Source organism: Gracilinanus agilis, chromosome 5, assembly GCF_016433145.1.
Source record: "Gracilinanus agilis isolate LMUSP501 chromosome 5, AgileGrace, whole genome shotgun sequence".
Classification (NCBI taxonomy): Eukaryota; Metazoa; Chordata; class Mammalia; order Didelphimorphia; family Didelphidae; genus Gracilinanus; species Gracilinanus agilis.
This window is the reverse complement of record NC_058134.1, coordinates 113,474,977-113,486,086: the sequence shown is the minus strand read 5'-3', so window position 1 is coordinate 113,486,086 and position 11,110 is coordinate 113,474,977.

Genomic DNA, 11,110 nt, shown 5'->3' with positions numbered 1-11,110 from the left:
CTTACTACCTGTATGAGATTGGGTAAACTAAAATCACCTAGATTTGGCTATAAAATGGGATTGTTGTTATTGTTGTTTTGTGTCTGACTCGTCATGATGCCATTTGCAGTTTTCTTGGCAAAGATTCTAGAGTGATTTGCCATTCCCTTATCCTGCTCATTTTACAGATGAAGAAAGTGGGACCAACAGGATGAAGTGACTTGGCCAAAGTCACACAGGTAGGAAGTTTTTGAGCCAGATATAAACTCACCAAGATGAATCTTCCTGACTCCAGTCCAGGCACTTTAACTACTGTACAACCTACTAAGGTAATTGGATTAAAATACCTTCATGGTCCTTTCTAATTCTGCAGGTCCAAGTTAATCATGACACTTATGTTGACTGAGTGTCTTTAAAGAGCAAATATATGACTCACTTAAGGATGTCATGTTTATTTTGCATAGGACAACATAACTTTAGCCTCTAGAATTATGAGCATCATCAATATTTCATGATACCAAAGATTAGAACACAAGAATAGAGGTAAGAAAATAGCAAGTCCATAATAGCAAACATTTCTATAATGCTTTCTGATTTGCAAAGTGCTTCTCAAATGTTATCACACTTAATCCTCACAAAAATCCTGTGATGAAGGCAATATTATTATAGATGAGGAAAGTGATCCTGAATAACTTGCCCAAAGTCACACAACTAGTATGTGCCTGAGGCAGGATCAGAATTTATCTAACTGTAAGTCCAGTACTCTTATTAATTATGCCACCAAGCTGTCATAAATAAATTTGATCTTGCATATGGAAAAGAATTTAAGAGACATAGATTCTAGCTTTGGTGTTATCATGTCTTGGAAAGCATAGACAAATCACAACCTACCTAGTCACAGTTTTCCTACTGCTAAGGTTTCAGTATGATTACTTATATCTTCTTGGATTCTCAGTTTCCTAAACTACAAACTATACAGTTGGACTAGATGTCTCCAGAAGTCTTACAACTCTAAACCTAAGATTCTTTATTCTTCCCTCCCCAATTTCAAAGGAGAATTTCTGAGGTAAAATAGGTGAAACATTTTCACTCCTTTAGCCGAGAAAGCTACAGTATGTATTTAAGCATTTACTCTTACTTTTCCCTAAATCAAAGGTAGACTTCAAATACGTTCCCTTTTGAAAAGTTATTCAGACTTCCTATGAAAAAGCCAGTTTATACTCTCATTTTTATCATCTTTCTCCAAAGCAACAAAGACAAACACAGTGAAAGACCTGACTGTGCTGAGAATCCTCTAAATCCCTTGAGTTCCAGCAGCAGATTTCTAACACATGTGCAGAATTTGAAAGAGTCCCAAATCTCAGTGACCTGAAGTCCCAAGGTATCTTGATTCAGAAGCTTCTCATAAGGCCTAAAACTTTAGTAGCAGCTGAATTCCAACAAGGTCTATCCAGTCAAAGCCAAATCCAAACCAAGTTAATCTGATGAGACAACATGAATTTTGGAATCATCTGCTCTCTATAAAATGCTAGGAATAAAAAGGAATTATTCCAGCCATCTTGGAGTTAGTCAAATAAGCTTCTGTCTCAAGAGATACAGACACATAGTCACATGCTACTCCCCAGCTATTCATTTTTTGGCATTTTAAAAATTTGATATCAAGTTTGGAGGTTACCAATTATCCAAATAATATTTAAATTATTCCTTGGTCTCAATTTGATTCTTTAATTGTAATACAGTTAGTTTAGTCACACAAAATTATTCTTTTCATTTTCATAGACCAGAAAGGTAGTTAGCATAGTGGATATAGGATTCAGCTGTGACTGTGAAAGACCTGATTTCAGATACTATTTGACATACATCATCTATGTTACCATTGAAGACAATGGCAGCCTGGTGGCATAGTGAATGGAGTACTGGACTTGGGGTCCAGAAGATTTGATTTCAAATTCTGTCTCAGACATCTATAAACTATGTGACCCTGGCCATGTTACTTAGCCTAACCTCAGTTTCCTATTCTGCAAAATGGGGGAAATAATAACATCAACCTTAAAATGCTATTGTGAAAGTCAAATGAGAAAATATATTCAAACTTTTTGGAATTATATTAATTAGTTGTCATTAATATTATCACAAATAAAGTTGCTATATTTCCACAGTTGAAGTTCCCAACAGCAATGAAATTTCAAGTCCCTAAGGGGGATAAAGATCCATTTAGTCATGCTCTCTTCCTTTAATCCAAATTATAAGGGAATACGTATTTATCAAGTGTACACACTACAACCCTGGGAAGTAGGTGCCATTATTATCCTCACTTTACAAATGATGATCCAAGACCCAAAAGGAGACCCAAGATAAATGATTTGCCCAGATCACATGTTTGGTGTCTGAAGCTGGATTTGAACTTAGATCCTCCTGACTCTAGACCCTATTCCCTCCAGTGCTCTATTCATAACACCAATCTAATTTTCTTTGGAGCATTATAAAAAATGGGATTTTAAAAAAGAAAAGTGACTGGAGTATGGGGCACATGCTTTTTGGCCTCTGGGTGAAGCTAAATGGAGCACTCGTGGGATTTCATTCTTGGCCTCATTGAGCTCTAATGAGAGGCACTGTGGTAAGCAGAGGCAGCATGAGTTAGTTAAAGGTTACTGAATTGAAATTTTGAGATCTGGAATCTGGAGATTCAATAATCTTTTTGTTGGATATATTGCAGAGCAGATTTCTTTCATGTGTATGTTTGATAGGGTCAAGAGTAAGGAGAAGACAAGTAAGTAATATGAAAGAACGATCTTGCTTCTTGGATTGCTTCAAGATATTTCAGAATCTGATGAAATGATGAGTTTGCCTTGTTCTTCTTGATTAATAAAAATGACACTTCAATAGATGAGATGACTATATTAGTAGTAAGGGCAGCTAGCTGAAAAAGCTTATAGAGCACCCAACCTGAAATCAAGAAGACTCATTTTCCAGAGTTCAAATCTGACCTCAGCCAGACAATGTTTGAGAGTCAGAAGAGTTTTTATATCTCACTCTTGGGATAAACCTACTTTGTGATCTTATAGGTAAAGAAAATGAATTCTGGAAATGAAACCTATTTAAAAGAATGAAGTTTAAAAGAAAGGGTTTAGAACAAAATGATTATTTTTTAAATCCCTTAAAAATCAAGTGATCTAAAACAATACTCAATTAAGGGGCCCAAAGCTTCTCTGTTCTACTAAGTAAAGGAGTAATTAGTTTAGTTATAGATAACGCTTCCCTTTGCTAAGGATATTTGCATAGTTGATTGCATGTTTGTCTCCTACTCCAAGGGAAGGCAAGAACCTCATTTTATATGCTTTAACCCTTCCTGCTCTGCAAATGAAGTGATGCTAGAGTACACTTGGGGTCTAAGGCATTAACTTTCAAGACAGCAGAAATATACAGTATCATCATTTAACTAGCATTCTTACTATCTGCCCAACCTTAAGAAAACCTCAACTCTCAGGAGCCTTTAAATTCCTATATCCACTGCCTTCTCTGGGTTTTCATTACGGGGCTCTTTGTTCTCCTCCTAATTTTCTGTTCCCTCATTTTCAAGATGTCCCAGTTTTCTTAGGTGAATTAATGTAAACATTACGCCCATTATACATTGAGTCAGTCTTTTTGTTCAAGTAAATTCTTTTTATTGGTCAGTACTTTTCAGCCATGTCCATCTTTCCATGGCCACATTTGATGTTTTCTTGACAAAAATGCCAAACTTGTTTGTTATTTCCTTCTCCAGATCATTTTACAGGTGAGGAATGGAGGCAGACAGGATTAGGAGATTTTCCCAAGGTCACATGACCCATATCTGAGCCCTAATTTGAACTGGTGAAGATGAGTCTTCCAGATTCCAAGCCCAGTGCTCTATTCACTGCATCCCCTAGGTGCCTCACAGCAAATTTTGATTCCCAGTCACCTCTTCAACCAAATATAAACTCTGCTATTTAGCTTCTAAAATTCCTCACAAATTGGCCTAGGCCTTCTTTTATAGCCTTACTATATCCAATTCCCTTCTATATACTTTATAATATAGTGCTACTAGCCTTGCTGCTCTTTACACAAAATACTCCATCTCTCCTCTCCATGCCTTTCCATGGCTTGCATTCCTAGAATACTCTCCACCTCACCTCTCTAGCTCCTTCAAGATTCATTTTAAGGCTTTTTCCAAATCACATAAACAGATATGTACACACACTACACATTCACATGCCAACTATTATTACTTTCCCCTCCAAATTTACCTTTTGTCTATTTCATGTGTGTTTTGTATGAATCTATATAGGACAGCAAAGTGACTAAGTGGATAAAGCAACAAGTCTGCAGCCAGAAAGAGTTCAAATCCAGCCTCAGATGCTTACTAGTTATGTGACTCTGGGCAAGTCACTTAACCTCCTTTGCCTGTTTCCTAATCTCTACGATAAGCTGGAAAAGAAAACGACAAGTCAACCCAGTATTTTGGCCAGAGAAAGGGCAAATGACTCCAGTATCTTGACCAAGAAAACTACAAAAGGGGTCACAAAGAGTCAGACATGACTGAAACAACACAACCAAAGAGACAACAATATGAGTAACTCTACTATATTAATGAGAAAATTTCTTTACAGAAAAAAACTATTTTCTTTTTGAATTTAGAAAAATGAGTCTTCCTAACTCCAGACCCATCTCTCTATCTGCTGAACCACCAAACTGCTTTAATGGAATTTTTACTGTGGTATAAGAAATAATCTAAATCGAAAATATAGAGGCATTGGTGATGGGGGAACTTGGATACATTGATTAAAGTATTCTTAATGACTACAACAATATAACTGGAAAGAAAACAACAACAAAATGCTTGTAATTGAAAGCTATGAAATTGTAACCAATCTTGACCTTAAAGAAGAAATATGAAAAGCATCTTCCATCACTTGCTTTGAAGAGGTGGGGGTCAATAATATGAAATATTACCTATGTTATCAGAGTTCTTGCTGTATTTTTTTAGGTTTGTTAATTTTTTCAATTTAATCTTTAATTTTATTATTAAATTTAGTTTTATGAACTGTTTCTTACATTAAATATTATTTATAATAATATAAATATATCATTTAAGAGATGGCTTTCTGGGAGGGGGAAGGAGAAGGGGGATATTTTGGAAAAGAAGGGTGATATGTGTATATATACATATGCACATCTTAGGGGGAAGAAAGGTGACTCAGTGGATTAAGAGCCAGCCCTGAAGATGGGAGGTACTTTTCAAAACACTTTCAGGAAATCATTGTCTCTTGGCAGCTGAAAAAAATTTTAATGGTCACTCCACTCATTATCTTATTTTATTGATTAGAGAATGATGCCACTATTGAAATGAAGGTCATTGGTTAGTTTTCCTGTATTGGTCAAGTTTTCTGTGTTCTTAAGGTCCTTTTAAAATGATTATCTCTTCTCCTACTGTCTTCTAAGACTGGTTCCTGGCAGGTATCAAGCTAAATGTTTCCAATCAACAGTTTAATTATCTAAGAAAATGGTTGATATGCCTGCATTCTCCAAATCCCTTTGTACAAAAGAGATGGACTATAGATTCAATGTTGTCAACAGTTAGTAGGAGTACCATCTATTGATAATCAATACAAACATTAGTGCATAATCCCTAAGGCACATAGCAATCAACATTCATCTGTTGTCTACTATGTGGCAAGCCAAGTACTAGATGAGGTGGTGGAGGGGAGGGTACAATTACAAATGCAAAACAAACTGTTCTCAAGGAACTTAAAATATTATAGCAGATATTTATTAATGGTCATAAAGAAATAAACACATAGATACATGCATAATGACACCAAATATATATTCTTAACCAGATAACAAATCCTTTAATGAGATAGAAATCATTGTATAATACAGTTTTATGCATTGAGATAATCTATGCATAATCTCTTCAAAAAATTCATATAAAGTGGTGATGGTAGTGATAGCAGTCAGAGGGAACATGGTGTAATTAATAAAGAACTTATCTTTACTCAGGAAGACTTAGGATCCAGTTCCACCTATAACCCAAAGTATTTGGATATCATGAATGACACTTAACTCTCAGTGCCTCTAAGAGCTCTCAAAAAGTAAATATTCTAGAAAAGTAGCAATTGGCATAAGTAGGCTAAGTTATTCACTAGGAGCAAGACAAGAAGAAGAAACAAAGAAGAAAGAAAGAGAAGAAACAAAAAAGAAACAAAAAGGAAAAAGAAAGAAAAAGGAATAGTAATAATAATAATATCCCAGGATTGTGTCATTCTTGCATATGATAAGCATTCAGTAAATACCTTTCATAATAAAATACTAAATATCTGATGCTAAACTGTGAAATTTACAATCAGGGAAAATGGTATATTTTTCATATATTTTTGAAAGTATAAATTCCTTTCTACTTGTGATATCAAAGATGGGTGGCCAGTTAGATTTGCCTAAATAAAACTCCTTCCCTCCCCAAAGTACCTGATTCTGCATAGTCCTGTTGTGCAGGATAAATTGAAGGCCCATTTCAACTGGAACAATTGGAGGACTGACTAAAAACATAGTATAACCTAGTTTCCAGGGCAATAAAGGACTTCACACTTCCAACCCCAATCTTTATTTCCTTCCTTTTAGGTCTAAAGATCATCATGCCAAATTTGGGATTGTGTATATCCCGCCCTTTCAGAGACTTGCTTCCATCCTTGTCTCTCTTGATGAGTGTGCTTTTTAGGTGTACTTTTTAGCCTTTGCTTCTTCCCAACCATCCTTCCCTCTTCATGATCTCCTCATTATTTAAAGTCAAATAACTTTCATTATATGAGATAAAATGTGTTCATAATAATGGCTCATGGATATCTAGCATTACTGATGGTTTTTTCTTCTATGAAATTTCTAAATTTCCCCAGAAGAGAAATAAAATGGGAAATATATGTGCATATATATTATATATATAAGTATATATATATATATATATATCCTTCCTTATAAGGTTACTGTAAAGAAATCCCTTTATTAAGTGTTATACAAACATGTTCGTAGTAATCATGGTGGTACTAGTGTTGATTGTTGTAGAGGTAGTAGTAGTAGTAGTAGTAGTAGTAGTAGTAGTAGTAGTAGTAGTAGTAGTAGTAGTAGTAGTAGTATCAGAAATTCTATGTAGACAGAGACAAAGAGGCTAAAATCTAATAGAGAAATCTGTAGGGAATCAATAAATGTCTTTTGATGCAGCTGCTGATAGTTTTATGTCATATAAGGCACCCAGCTTACTAGCCTATTATCCTCTATTTACCTCTAATCATAAGAAATATATCCTTTCTTTTATCTTTTGATCGTGATTTAATTTGAAAATAGAATTCAGCTACCATAGAGGCTTTCACTGTCCTTTCCACAAAGAACTTGATGATTATTAAATATTGACAAAACTATTATCTTGTGCTTATCTTCAACTATGTGAGACAAATTTTACTTTGTTCATTAAGCCATTGAATCATGTGGCTTCCTTTTCTTTGTCCAACCTCCAGTGCTTTACAGACCTTGCCTTAAAAAGGTCACTTCACATATTGTATTATTCAGTCACATTCTGGATTTCAAATTTGAATTATTATACTTTCTCCTAAAGATTTCTCTTCATTCAAACTTTCTATTCTTCCCTTTCTCCCTTTTTCCTTCCTACCTTCCTTGCTTCCTTCCTTCCTCCCAGCTTTCTGTCTCCTCACTTACAGTTATTTTTCTTGTTAAATCAGTTTCATGCTTTTATTTCCATTCTTACAGAAAATGTGTTATTGGCCCTGTACATAAAATCTTGGGATCACAGATTCAGATCTACAATACTAGAGCAAACTTTAGAAGGCAACTACTAGTTCAACCTTCTCATTTTAAAGATGAGGAAACTGAGATCCAGAAAATTTAGGTGACTTTCTAAAAGTCACACACGTGACCCTGACAGAAATGACAAAAGATATAACTGAACTCAGGTGGTCAGACTCCAAATCCAATAATATACATTTCAGTGTGCAACTAGCTGGAGGAATGAATAGAGAACTGGGTCTGGAGTTAGGAAGACTTGAATTCAAATTTCCCCTCAGACACTTAACATAACTGTGTGAATGCTGGCAAGTCAGTTAACTTCTGTCTTCCTAAGTTTTTTCAACTGCAAAATGAGGATCATAATAACACCATCTACTTCGCAGAGTGGTTGGGAGGATTGAATGAGATGATCTTTGTAAAGCACTTAGAACAGTACATAGCCTATAGTAGATATTCAATAAATGCTTATTTTATCCATCCATCTGTCTATCCATCTGGTGTATCATGATGCATCTCTTCATATCTCCTGATTAATCCTCTATTCCCTGGTTATGCTCATTTCTTGGGAAATCCAACTGAGTGTGTGTCCCTGTGTGTGTCCAACTCAAAATCCTATGAGTATGTTCATCCTCATATATAAGATTTGAATGTTTCAACCTCAGAACTAATTATGTTATTCTTAACCTCAACATAGGAAGAGATAGAGAATTATTAACTCAATTTCAAATTGTAAAAAAAAAAAGCCTTCAACTTTAGGAAATCAGATGTTTTCTAAGAAAAATAAATACAACTCTTGATTTCATTTAGAGAAAGCACCCACATTTTTGTTCCCTTTGCTGTCTGAGTTTATAATTTAGTAGGAAATCTGTTTAGACTGAAAGCATGTGGCCTTTTTACCTCTGCTCCCTATTAATCTTTGCAAAGATGTGTGGGCCTCTGTTTATTTTTCTTGGAAATTGCCTCTCTACTTAAAATGAAAGTCTCTGAACACCCAGGGAGAATGAATAAATGAAAGAAAGAAAATTAAATCGAGCGAAACAAGTATACTGTGTAAATGGATTTTGTTTTCCATCCATGAGATGATTGTGATATGAAGGTATGTTTATTAAATCCTTTTCTGGAAGCAAAATTATTTTAAAAGGGACAGAGCTTGACTGAATGTCTCTTTGGAGCTTTGATTCATTACAAAGCAAAAGCAACCCTGTTATAACTTTAGGAATAAAGGAATTTGCAAATGTCTTCTCACCTTCTCTGCATTTACCTAAACCTTTCCAATCTTTTAAGGACTATCTTAAGCCTCATTTCCTTTCCTATCCATTCACTCTAGCCCCTTTTCTTTCTCCTTTGAATTCATATCAAGTTTCTGTCATTTATTTTGTAGCCATCATGTACACTCGTATATCTTCCCTTGGATTGGTGGTAGTATTGCAGTGAGAAGAATATTGGATCTGGAGTCAGAGAACCTGGATTTAAACCTGGGCCTGCTACCTGCTACTGAGGCGACCTGAGCAAATGAGTTATTTTCTTGATCTCAGTCACCTTATTAAAATGATGACCATCTAAATCTTGATCCTGGGTACTGTTAATTATCTTCATATGGTGCTGTCTTAAACCATTATGCCTCCTCCTGTCTAAATGGGAGAAGCAAGATCCTTGAGGAGAAAAATCATATAATTTATTTCTGTATCCTACACAGCACCTTGTACTGCTTTCACATTTGAATATACTTAATAAATATTTTTTGATCAATGGATTTGTCATCTAAACTTCGGTTACAGAAACTATTTCTTCTGTTATAGCATACAAACCAGAAAACTAACAATTAAATATAGTAACTTATTTAGCAATTCTTGTGCCTTGGGGAAAATGTGCAGAATGAACTTTCGATTTCTCTTCTCCAACAGATGTGAGCTCCTTGAAGACAAGGGGCAATGCCCTATTTTCTGTATGTAGGCCCAGGATAAGAGGCCACAATCTGTCCAATGACTTTTACATTTCCTTGTTCAAGGAAGGACTAAATAATGAGTTTCCAAAATTGCATTTGGGAAGCTGCACCAGGAAATTGGGGCTCTTTGATCATAGAATCATGTGATCAGATTAGCCTTAACCAGTCAATTAATAAATTAATTTAATACCCAGAAATACCATCTCTTGAAATTGCAATTGTCACACCTCTTTTTGTAGGCCAGTGCTTAGCACAGTGTCTAGTATATAGAAAGCTTTTAATAAATTCTTGTTTTAGGGGGCAATTGGGTGGCTCAGTGGATTGAAAGCCAGGGCCAGGGTTGGGATGTCCTGGGTGCAAATCTGAACTCAGTCACTTCCTAGCTATATGGGCTTGTCACTTAACTCCTATTGCCTAGCCCTTACCACTCTTCTACCTTAGAACCAATATACAATATTGATTCTAAGATGGAAGTTAAGAGTTTAAAATAATAATAATAATAATAAATGCTTATCTTCTTGATTGTGATACAGTTAAGGAAATTGAGTGAACATTAGAGATTCCAGGATAATCTTAAACTTTTAAAGAAAGGAGGATTGCCAGAAGAAATGGAAAGAAGGACAGGACAAGACTGTTCAAGTACTCATGTGAGGTCCTAGAAAAGGAGGGGATGCATACTTGAGCTGTTCATTTTAACTAATAAGTTTTTTCCCTTTATTAAGTGCTAAGCTCAGATGTTTCTATTCTCCTGAAATATTAATAATGCAAGCAATGCCCCTCTGAATTTCAGTAAGTGGGGATAAAGCCCCAGTTATCCTGCCTTGTTTATGGTTCTTACTGGATAAAAATTCAGTTAAAAGTCAATATATAATGATATTCACCTACATGGAAGGGGGACAAGCTAGCTCAAATATATAATGTAATATTTGGTATTAATTCTGGGCAGGAGCAGGATTTCACTATTATCAGGGCACATCTTCCATTACAGAGTATTTGATTTGATTTGAGGGGTCACCAAGCCCTGTCTGCTTCAAAGTGTCTTCCTCAAGGTTCTATCTTCCCTTCATAGCCAGCTTAACATCACCACCTCTGAAATTATTCATTAAAGTTAGGAAATATAGTTTGCATCAATCTACCTTGTTAAAATGCACCTAAATTACTTGGATGGAGTTAGAAGAGGTTGAAAATCCTTCTCTCTTTATCACAGAATCCTTTATCTATCTATCAAGGTAATTGACATATCAGATGGCCCAAAGGGGACTCTTGTCTTAAGATATGGGAATTTGTGTAGCAGTACAAGATATGAGGATGTTAAAGAACAGGCTTAGGATGCTAACTAAAAGTGAGGGTGGCCATGACACTGGGGAGAGGAAG